Genomic DNA, 11,027 nt, shown 5'->3' with positions numbered 1-11,027 from the left:
AAAGATTTATTCAGATGAAACAGGGGAAAGAAATACAAAATACGATGCAAATCAATTGGCAACCTCTGAGGTTTGGGCTACACGTGCCGTGCAAAGGGCAGCCAGGAATGAGACTCACACGCTACAGTTCAGTCACTGGAGAGGCTCCTAGAGAAATAAGAGTTTTGAATTAACTCTGAAGAGTCCACAGAATTCTGAACTCATCCCACCTCATATGTTGAACCAACTAGACTCTCCCCCATATCTACCTCGAATATTACTTTTGATAAACAAGAATATTTGTGGGAGGCAGAGAGAGGAATTCATGAATAAAGAGAAGTTTCTTGGCTTATAATCACCAATTCCTCGATAGCCCTCAAAGGATAAAGCTAACTTTGCTGGGTGCTTTCTGTGTGCCAGTCACAGTGTTAACTCATTTAATCTTCACACAAACATCTGGGGTGAAGTATTATTATTATTACCAGGCTCAGCTTGGCCAAGATGTAACCAGTATGAAGTGATGGAGACAGGATTTAGACCCTGACAGGCCGGTGCCAGTGTGCTTCCTCTACTGGGAGCCACGCCGATGAGCTGGGCTGACTGGAGATCTGGGGGATCTGCTCCGTCCGTTACGTTGAAAGAGACAAGTCAGAAAGACCACATGTGGTGAAGGACTTGGTATTCATTGGGTGCATCAATAATTATGTTTTGAAAGTAGAGGGCGTTAGGTTGTCAGTTTCTGAGCCAACTGCCTGAGTAACTCTGAGACTGAGGGATGAGAGAGAAATGTTCATCTATCCCTTTTCTGTCTGGCAAACAACCTCATTCCCCGAGGAGAGCTCCTCAAACTTGAAAACATGTTTATTACAACTCTGAGCAGTGTTTTGTTCCCTTAGAGTCTCGGGAATTGTCCTGAAGGTCACTGACCTTGTTTTAACTGCCTCTCCTCTTTGCAACTCTCCCTGATTTTAACCTCACAATATGAGGACCCATATTTTAAAAGCTGGACAGATTGACTGCCAAAACACAAAGAGGGAGAGAAGCATCTATAAAGATGTATAATTGCCCACCGGTGTGTTCACTGACAAGCCATCATGGAGAATGGTCCACATCCCCAGTTCCCTAAGAGGGCAAGGGGGCACCTGCAGAGCCCAGTAAGATGAGGGCTCCAGGGATTCAGCGAGATGCCCCCCCAAAATTGATGGTAAATGTTCAGCTGCCCTTAGAAACCAATCTTTGTAGCCTCATGACTCTGAAACCACTCCCTCCAAAAGTGTCCATATATTTGCTAGTGGAATGACAGTAATCTCAGCTTTCCTGTCAATATTTTTTCAGTAACTTTCTTTTGTTCATTTCTGTAGCCTTGTTGATCTCCGAGGGTTTCTCAGTTGTGTTTCAGATACTCTGGTTGACATGGGAAAGCTGGTGCTTCTGACTCTGTGTTCAGACAGTGCCATCCTCAGCATGGTATCAGTAAGCGCTCACGTTATTAAGTGCTGGCTATGTGCCAGGTGATGTTCTAAGCAATTACGTGTATTTACTCATTTAACTCTTTTAAGAACTCCATGCATCAGGGTTGTTTTATAGATAAAAAAGTGGGAACCCAGAATGTTCCAGCCATTTGCTCAGGATCAGAAAGCTATTGTGTGGCACAACAGGACTCTGAGTCACACAGTTTGGCTTCAGAACCTGTGTGCTCAACCAGTATGCTGTTTGCCACCGATACGTCTTTTCATCAACCTAATGTTACCTGTGGTAGCTTTAACTTACTCACGCTACGCTACCAACTCACACACATCTATTAGCACAAATACTAGAGCAAGAAAAGATTCCTAGAAGTTGAAAAACATTATTCAGGCAGTAATAACAATGGTTCATGGCATTGTGCATTCTTTATGATTTGAAAAGCACCCTTGCAAAGCTGTATAATTGACCCAATTTTTCACCTTATGAGTCAGACAAGTAAATCGTTCAAGATCATCAGCAGGTCTGTGGAGATTTGAACCCAGATCTGCCAAATTCAGAGGTCCCTGCCCTTTCAGCTATGACCTGCAGCCTTCTTACTAACCACTATGCACAACCAGCCTGGTATAGTCAAATGAACACTTGGATAAAATAACTGTCACCACAGTAGAACTATTAACAGCCAGAGAAGGAAGGAAAGCATTGGCCATAATTAGACATAACTTCTAGACTTTAGGGGGAAAAATCATTTGTAAAAGTTCAGAGGAAAGGTAGGTATGACTCCTTGGTGATACTATAAAAGTTAAAATGTCTGAAAGAGGAAAGGTTCACAGAAATAAATTCTATCCAAAAAGTCATCCATATCTTAGTTCATTGGGCTGCTATAATGGAATACCACAGACTGGGTGGATTATAAACACCAGAAATTTATTTCTCACAGTCCTGGAAGACAAAGGTCAGGGTGCCAGCATGGTTGAGTTCTGGTGAGAACTCTCTTCTGAGTTGCTGACTGCTGACCTCTCATTGCATCCTGACATGACACAAAGAAAGTGTTCCAGCTCTCTGGCCTCCTCTTGTAATGGCACTAATCCTCTTCATGAGGGTTCCACCCTCAGGATGTAATCACCCCTTAAAGGCTCCATCTCCAAATACAATCATATTAGGAAATAGATTTCAGCATATGAGTTTTAGGGGACACAAACATTTAGTCCATAACAACAAATGACATAGGTCACGAACAAAAAAGGAACTTTTCTTTAAAAAAAAAAAAAGCAAACAAACAAACAAAAACTATGCAGAGAGCTCTCTAGTGATCTCAGATTTTTTTTTTAAATGTCTGAAATAGGAAAGTATGCACTTATAACCAAGGAATCCTAGCCAGTCATGATGATACCAGGAAAAACAGAGTTGAGATTTCCCTGAGGCTTAAAAAGACAGTGTCAGGGCACTGAAAGGAGGCTTTGAGGTGTATTCACAGCAGGAAGAATGAGGAAGGAGGGCCCGATGCTCAGGGGTAGGTGGTGTCATGTTGAAAGCTAACAGAGAAAAACAGGACGATTCAACTTCTACATTGTTTTCTCTGTCAAGGAAAGTGATCTTTAAGCTGGGAAGGCTAGAACAAATATGGCTAGCAGAAAGTTGAAACCTGAGATGCACAAGGAGACAATAAGAAAACACCAAGCCCCTCAAATGAATTCAAGTCCACAGACCCAGGTGAACCACATGCCCCTCCACAGAGGAAGGTGGGGCGGGGGGAGCAGCTGCAGTGACAGATCTGGGCAGATTTTAGAGAACAGGAACATAGTCTCATTTTTAAAAACAAGGAACAGATGGATTACAGAAAGTGAAAAGTACCAGGACCAGGCAATATCTTTTACGGCTGTGTGGACTTTGCCTCGGGCAAGCATTTCCACAAGCATAAAGATCTCTTTAAAACAAATAGATGTCCCAAGTATCTTTGTGAACTAGTGATTTAAAATGAAGTAAAAATTAGCCAAATTAATTCTGAATGTACACATTTCAGCATATAAACCAACAAGTCTTCTGAAGTTTTTTTTTTTTTACCAACGAAGACTTAATCACATTATTTTCCAAGTTAGAGTGACTAATAATGTGAAGACCATACTTAAAACAGGTGACACTGTGCTTTTCCAATGTAAATATATTTGATGTAATATTTTTATGATTCACATTTGATATAACAATATAAACTTCACTGGGCAAAAAAAAAAGGAAAATTGTTTTTTAAAAAATCTCAAAAAAATAGACATGATGAAAAGGTAGATATGGATTACAAATAATGTTAAAATATTGTCACAGGTATGGAAATGTCACATCATTGTTTGAATAGAAAAAAAATCCCATAAACCAGAAGGTTGTCAAAATACAGAAGAAGAGTTATTTTGAAACAAATGAAAAAAATCAAGATCATGAAGCAGTGGCAAGTGTTTCTCATGTAAAACAGACACTGAAATGCTGTGGGGGAAAGGAACAGAAGTTTCTCCTGAAGTAGTGGTGACAAAGGACAGAGGTGGCTTTCAGAAATGCAAGGACACAGCTCATCAACTTACCACTGCTTTCAAATAAAAGTGAGGTCTCTTGGGAGAATCTAAGCCACTAAGCAGACACATCTCAGAGCAGTTAATGAAATGCTTTGCATTTCAGCAGAAAAGTTTCAATGGTGAAAATGATGTAGGAATTAGAAGCATGCTTTGCTTTGACGCTTGGAAGTCCACATTTTCCCAAACAGTCACCACAAGTGCGAGGTCTTCAGGAGACTGATGTCCCCCAGCTGCATGGGCATCTGCACTGTCATTTCACCAAAGATCATGAACTCTGCCCAGTTCTCTGTCCTCTGGGTGGAGAGCTCCAACCAGTTGTGAGTCGCCTAAATCCACATGGGCGTCACCCGCCATTTTAAATGTGTCAACCAACAGAGCTGGTCCAGCAGGTTTCATTCTGGAAAATAACTGGTTCGTGGACTCTTCTGGTTTTTTGGTTTTTGGGTTTTTTTTTTTTTTCTATTTTGCATTATGGTACCACATAAATCATCTCAAACTCTCATTTGTCAATGAAAGCCAAATTTGGACTAAGAAATTGTTCTTGGCACTCCTTATTTTTGGCCAAACCTTTCTGAACTCCTTTGCTCAGGGAGCCAAACTATCAGACTTCCAAATATGAAACAGTGTATTCGTTTTGCCTCTAAATTCCATACTCCAGAATCCAACCAAATCAGAGCGTGCTACCTAAAGATGAGTGTTTTTCTTAGTATTTTCCAGAAACTCATTTGTCTTTGAGGACTTAATGCAATGAAATTCATGGAATGTTCCATCATATTGTCTGGGGGGGGGGGACCATAGCAAAAGATGAACAGATCTGAGGAGCAGGTAACCACGTGGCTAGAGCCCAAGTGAGGCCATTTTGGAGGATGTGCATGGCATGGCTTTGAGGGCTGAGAAGCTGGCTAATAGTCTTCCTGGACTCCTCTTTTTACAGCTTCCCTCATGGAAATCAAGACCTGGCCAATTTTTAAGAAAGTAAATGTCTTTTAATATTTAAAAGATCACAGTTAAACATAATCACGTACCAATATGATCCCTATAAAACAAGCTTTACCAAACTAATCTTATTTCTATGTTGAGAAGTTATCAAGGAAAAGTCAACACTTTTCTGAGTCAAGATTTTCAGACACTATTGTCAAACCATCCCTATGGACAAACAATACAGATAAACATTGACTGAATGATGGTTAAGTAAAGAAGTTTCTTAACTAGTTGAATGACTGCATGTATATGCTGTCTATAAACTCAATTCTACAATCAGTTTCACAGAATCATAGTGTGTGGTGAAGGGGGCAGGGGCATCCTCTTCTTGCAAAAACTATATATTTGGCACATTTATTATGACTCATGGGGATATACAGAAATCAGGTGCATGATATTTTGATGCAACTGTTTTGAAGATATTTTGACAGCCCTGTAAGATGATTTAATTCTAAGGAATTTTTCTAAAGTGCTAATTAACATAATTACATACACATTCCCTTCCTGACCTTCATCCCATTTCTGAGTGAATTTTAGAGGTGCAGGAAGGTCAAACCCAGGGCTGGGATGAGGCTTTGCAATGTTCATTATTCACGTTGCCAGGGAATAAGAAAAAGATGTTTTTATATTTTGATGCACCCATTTCAATATGACCAAATCAAAGTAGTCACTTCAAAACCTTTTTCCAGACCTGATTTCCATACATACACCTGCATCACAGATTTTGGAACTCCACAGCAATATGGACAGTGCTCTTCAGCACTCCACGAGAAGTTTACTTTCCAGGCTGGCAATCATTCATGTTGCTTCTAATGTTTGTGATGACAAAAAGATGGAGAGAGAGCTGGTGTGATGGTTTTAGAGTCAGAATTCGACAGAGCTCCCCCAAGCGAGATGTTGTCTTGCTGCCTTTGGGCATGCAGGTAAAGACTACCTACCTTTCCAGGTTCTTTGATTGTAAGCAAAAGAAATAGACCCTGGCTGGCTAAGCAAAAAAAGAGCTTTCTAGGAAGGATACTGCCTAGTGCTTTCAATAGTGGAAAAGGCAAACAGCCAAGTCTGGGGAAGGCCCACAGTCCGAGGGATCCCAGCAGGGAGTTGAGACACTGGTTCTGGAGGGAAAGGCCACCAGCGTTTTCAGTTCCCCTGGCCACCTGTCCTTCAGTGTCTCTGCCCGAGTTTCAAATCTTGTCTCATGTGCCCCCTGTCCTGTGATTAGGATTGTTGGGGTCATGTGGAAGGAAGAGGGTCATTTCCCCAGGGGAAAAGGAAGGGCCCTGTTGCCAGAAGAAAGGGGCAGGATGTGGGGAAAGAAAGAAAAAAATAGACCCACTGAAGACCTGAACTCCAGTCAAACACTCATTAAAAAAAAAAACAAAACAAAACAGGTTTGGCCTCCCCTGTTTTATGTAAATGGGATTTACTTGGCTGCAAGTTCAAGAGTGCTGACACAGCCTTGCCGGTCCCGGCACCTGTAGGACAGCGCCCCTTCAGCGGTTCCAGCACTGCCGTGGGACCTTCACCGTGGCCCCCGGGGTGGCCGTCCTCTGCGATTCTGGGCTCTGGGGCTCTTCCTCTCATTCATCCTCCTGCTCTCGGGATGGTAGCCGTTTCCTGTAGTTACTAACGTCTGGGTTATCTCACACCTGCCTTTTTGGTCCCTCTGCCCTTCTGTAGCTGGGTAAAAGGCTCCTGCATCAATTTCCCTCCATTGGAACTGTCAAGAGTATTTCTAGCTTCCTTTCTGGATTCTGACTGGTGCAAATGCTGAACACCCAGATGATGTCATGGTAGATGGTGAGGGAGGTCGATACCATGCCGCACTTGGCATGCGTGTCTTGTACAAAGGAAGACTTAGGGAACATGATCACCAGCTTCAACTCTCTGAAGAGCTTTCATCTGAAAAAGGGATTATATTTATCCTGTATAGTTCCAGAGGGCAGAACTGGCATTAGTGAGCAAAAATTTCAAGGAAGCAGGTTTCAGCTCAAAATAAGAAATGGTCCTCTAAACCCTTGAACTGCCCATAATGGAATGCACTGGGCAACTTTTGTTGAAAGTTAGTCAAGCAGAGGATAGACTGTCATCCCCCAGAGACACTGGAGTAGTGCCCACCAGGGTGACATACTGGGCCAGGTCCACTCTTGAGGCCCCATAATGCCCCTGCAGAATCAATGGGCTTTAATTAAAGATATGCTCACTTTCTGTTGGAGTTCCAGGACAAAGCCAGGGTGCTTGGTGACCTGCAGAAATCAGGAACAATCATCCTCTAAGATTTATCTTGGCCCCCGAGTACTTTAAAACAATGAGCCTTACTCTAAGACTGAAAAAAATTCAATTTCCTACCATTGTACACCTTGCCAAGAGCAGACATTTGTAAGTAGGAAGGTTCTCTTCATTTTCTCCCCTCTCTGCTTCCACTGGGTTTACTGTGTGTCCCTGGGATTTATGCCCAGAGGCTCTTTGGAGGGGCCAAAGATGACCACAGCCCACAACTCATGGAATCAAAGGATTCGAGTATTCTGAAGAGGGTGGCTCACCCTCGTGAATCTCGTTTGAAGGATCCAAATCTCTGAGGCTGAGGCTTCCCCAGTGAGCCCTGGATTTCACAAGGATGGGTAGACAGTTATGAGGGAACCAGACAAGTCTTCAAAATCTTAATGAGATTACCTTCCTGCCACCTTGAAAATCCCACCACCCTTCTGATTCTTGCTACAGCTGTCAACAATTTACTCACCTCTGTATAGCCCGCCCTTCTGCTGTTTGGGGCTCACGAGTCTTGAAACAGCTGTTCTCCAGCCACCAGTTTGCCTTTCCGGGGGCAAAACTGCCTTCAATTGTACTGTGGCAGTTTGGGGGTAGAGGGGGTAGATGGGGAGAAAGCTATTTCCCTCTTGAGCTCTGATAAACCAAACAGAGAAACCTAACATTCTAACCTCTAATGTGTTCAGAAAATGGTAACTTCTAAGCAGACAAAAGAACCATCCTCTTACATTTTCCACTGGGAACATTGGAGGGGAGAGGAATCACAATGGGTTACCCCTGGTCAAAACCCCAGATACAAAAGGACCAGAAGTTAGAGTTCATTTTGACCTAGACAGGGACGCTCCCCTACTGAAGACAACCCGACCGCTACATCACAAGGGAGAAATCCATGAAACAGCGTTTCCGTGCCTCCGCGCAGCTTCCCGATGAGTGAGGATTCAAATCGACAGCAGGACGTCTATGGCCTGAGGTTGCGTCCTTTGCCAGTACAGCCCCTTGTGGGTGATTTTACATTCCATTCTGCTTCCCCTAAACTTGTCCCAGTCTGTTTGTCATTTCGACATTTGTCATTTGTCTTCCCTGAGACAGCGACTGCCCCGAAGACAAAGAGAAAATGCCTAAGGAGAGGTGGGCAGCTGGCTTGCACATCAGCAACTGCACAACCCTCTGGACACCGGCCGTGGTGTAGGGACACCAGGGTGCAAAACACCATAAAATTCAGATACACCCGTCCTCCTAAAAGTCCAACAAGAGCAGAGGATAATTTTGAGCTTCACAACCTCCTCTTCCCCCAGCCTCTCCCCAAAAGTCAAGCTCTGAGGCCACGGTCTCCTAGTGATAGACTATTGGTCATTCCCTGGACCGAAGGAGCACGACCAGGCAGAGGCTGGTGCTAAGAGAGCAGCGAGGGCAGGAATGAAGAATCTCGTGATGCGGTCGGAGGTGGGCGTGGGGAGTGGGCGGACAGGGGGGTTTTCATGCATGGGCCCACCTATGGGACCACTCCCCTGCTGCAGATCAGGAAACCCCTCCTCACTTTCCAGCTCAGGAGATGTGAATTGCAATGCTCATCTAACACTGATTCTTCTCCCTCGGACCCTGCTCTGACCACCCCGATACTGTCCCCCTCCCTGTCCCTTTATGTTCCTCCGCCCTCTCTCTGCCTACCCCCTCTGGTCTGAGGCAGCCACCTGGGGACCCTGCTCTCTGGTAATTAGCCAGGGCAGCTGCTCAACCCAACAAGCTCTAGAGATCCACAGCTGGGAGAATGGAGTCCTGCCTGGAGGAGGGGGCAGCCAGGGGAGGCCCACCGAGCCTTCTCAGGTGGCCAGATGACGCCTAATTAGGCCCCCTGCTCTGGAGGCCTCACCAGATGGACAAATGCCTGGAAGCCTAGGGGAGGCAGCAAGACGCTGTGGGAACTCCCAGCGTGAGGTTCCCTTTCCAGCTGCCTCTGGGGCTGTGGGGGAGGATGCTTAAAACAGTCACTGGCACCTGCGGTCAGGGGGCCTCGCTTTTCCCTGCCAGGAGGGGAGATGTGGTACAGCCCCCATGCACCCCTTCCATCAGCCTGGAGTCTGAGTTGTTGATTGAAAATGATTTTTTTTTCCAGAGGCACACCAGAGGAGTTGGCACTGGGAACATTTTTCTAAACCTAAGCAGTGCACACCGTGAATTCACAAAAGGCAGAATTAACCTAGGAGGGAAACACGAAGAAAATGCAGAGGTTTCATTCTTTCTGTCTCCCCAGCCTGCAAACGTGAGCTGCAAACGGCGTGGCCGAGGAAGGGTGAGGCCGTTAATGATTTCATTTTGACAAATGGCTGTTTCTGGGCAAAGGAGAAGTCAGAGGCAGACAGTGGGGGGAGGAGGCGCACTGCGGAGGAGCGGGTGTTGTACATTTCGGAGCACGGCCATGGTAGGCGAGGGAGGACTGCCCTGCGGTTCCTCTCATCCACTGGCCGTCGTGCCTCTAGCTGCCCCTCAGTATGGCCTCCCCTGCAAGAAGAAGGCCATCTGGGGACAGGCAGGGAAGCGGAACCTTATGTCACCCTCCTCCCCACCAAGTTCTGCTATCCACGAGGAGTTTGCCTTTCAGTGGAGACTCATCAATGGAAAGAACGGTAATGAAGGTTACAAACATTAAGCAGAAAAAAATGCAAGACTGAATCGATGTCCCTATTAGCCCTTCCCTCTTTCTGCTTTCCCCAGCTCCTTGTGTGACGAACACCTTTGCCTTTTGATGAAGAGAGAGTGATCACTCCAGTGCTTAAGTCCTTGACTTAAATGGCCTTTTTAAAAATTGAAGTATAGTCAATTTACAATGTTGGGTTAGTTTCTGGTGTACAGTATAGTAATTCAGGTATAAAAATATTTTTATATATATTTCTTTTCCTATCCTTTTTCACTATAGGCTATCACAAGACACTGAATATAGTCCCCTGTGCCTTTTTATAGAAAAGGAAAAGTCAGGAAAACACATGAAATCTTTTCTGCCTGCCATCACAGCCCTTGCGCCCCCATTTGCGATACCCTATAAGCAACCGTATGGATTCAGAGAAAAAGCCTATGTGTCTCATTTGGTGGTTTCCTTTTTTAAGCTGTTGCAAAGTGAACTCACATCAGAATTGGTTTTACCTTAAAGTTACCCTCCCACCCAGCGGCAATTGTTTTCTAGCTATTATATGCAGGGAAAACTTCCAAAATAAAATGCAATAAGGCTAAGAAAATAAGCATACAGATCATTTGTTATAATATTTCTTATTTACCATTGTTATTAATGTCCCTTATTTGTGGGACCAATGTGTGGATGGGACAGGCTGTGTATGATTGCATTCTTGGCCAGCAAAGGCCCAGGCTGGCAGCAGAGCGTCTTTGAGCAATCTCAGCTCTGTAGTTTCTGGAGTATAACATATTTTCTGCGGGCTCTGGCTGATACAGTGGACATTAATTGTTAATTCTCCAACAGCCATCTGCTAAAATGTAGACGCCCAGGAAATCTGGGGAAACAGCGCCACCTAGCAGCCCTCACTCTAAGTGCTTCCAAGCTGGGCTTCTCGTTGACTGGGCCAGTGGAAAAGGCTGACCACACTTCTGAGGTTGACCAGGTTGGAAAGATGCTCTCCCTAAATCCACCTCCGCTATCAATGAGCACGATCAGTTTGCAACATCTTGGAGTCCTTTTGGCTTCAGGAAAGCAGCTCAACGTAATGTTCTGGATGGATAAATAAGGTTTCATAAAATCACATTAGCAGACGGCATTTCTTCTACCAGATG

At 44.6% G+C, this 11,027-nt stretch overlaps 1 pseudogene; it reads right to left on the bottom strand.

Moving 5' to 3' along the window:
* Positions 1 to 4,090: 4,090 nt before the first annotated feature.
* LOC105074001 (protein NipSnap homolog 3A-like) lies at positions 4,091 to 4,878 on the bottom strand (annotated as a pseudogene).
* Positions 4,879 to 11,027: the final 6,149 nt, after the last annotated feature.

The sequence above is a fragment of the Camelus bactrianus genome, chromosome 30 (assembly GCF_048773025.1).
Source record: "Camelus bactrianus isolate YW-2024 breed Bactrian camel chromosome 30, ASM4877302v1, whole genome shotgun sequence".
NCBI lineage: Eukaryota > Metazoa > Chordata > Mammalia > Artiodactyla > Camelidae > Camelus > Camelus bactrianus.
This window is presented reverse-complemented; position numbering and strand designations above follow the sequence as displayed.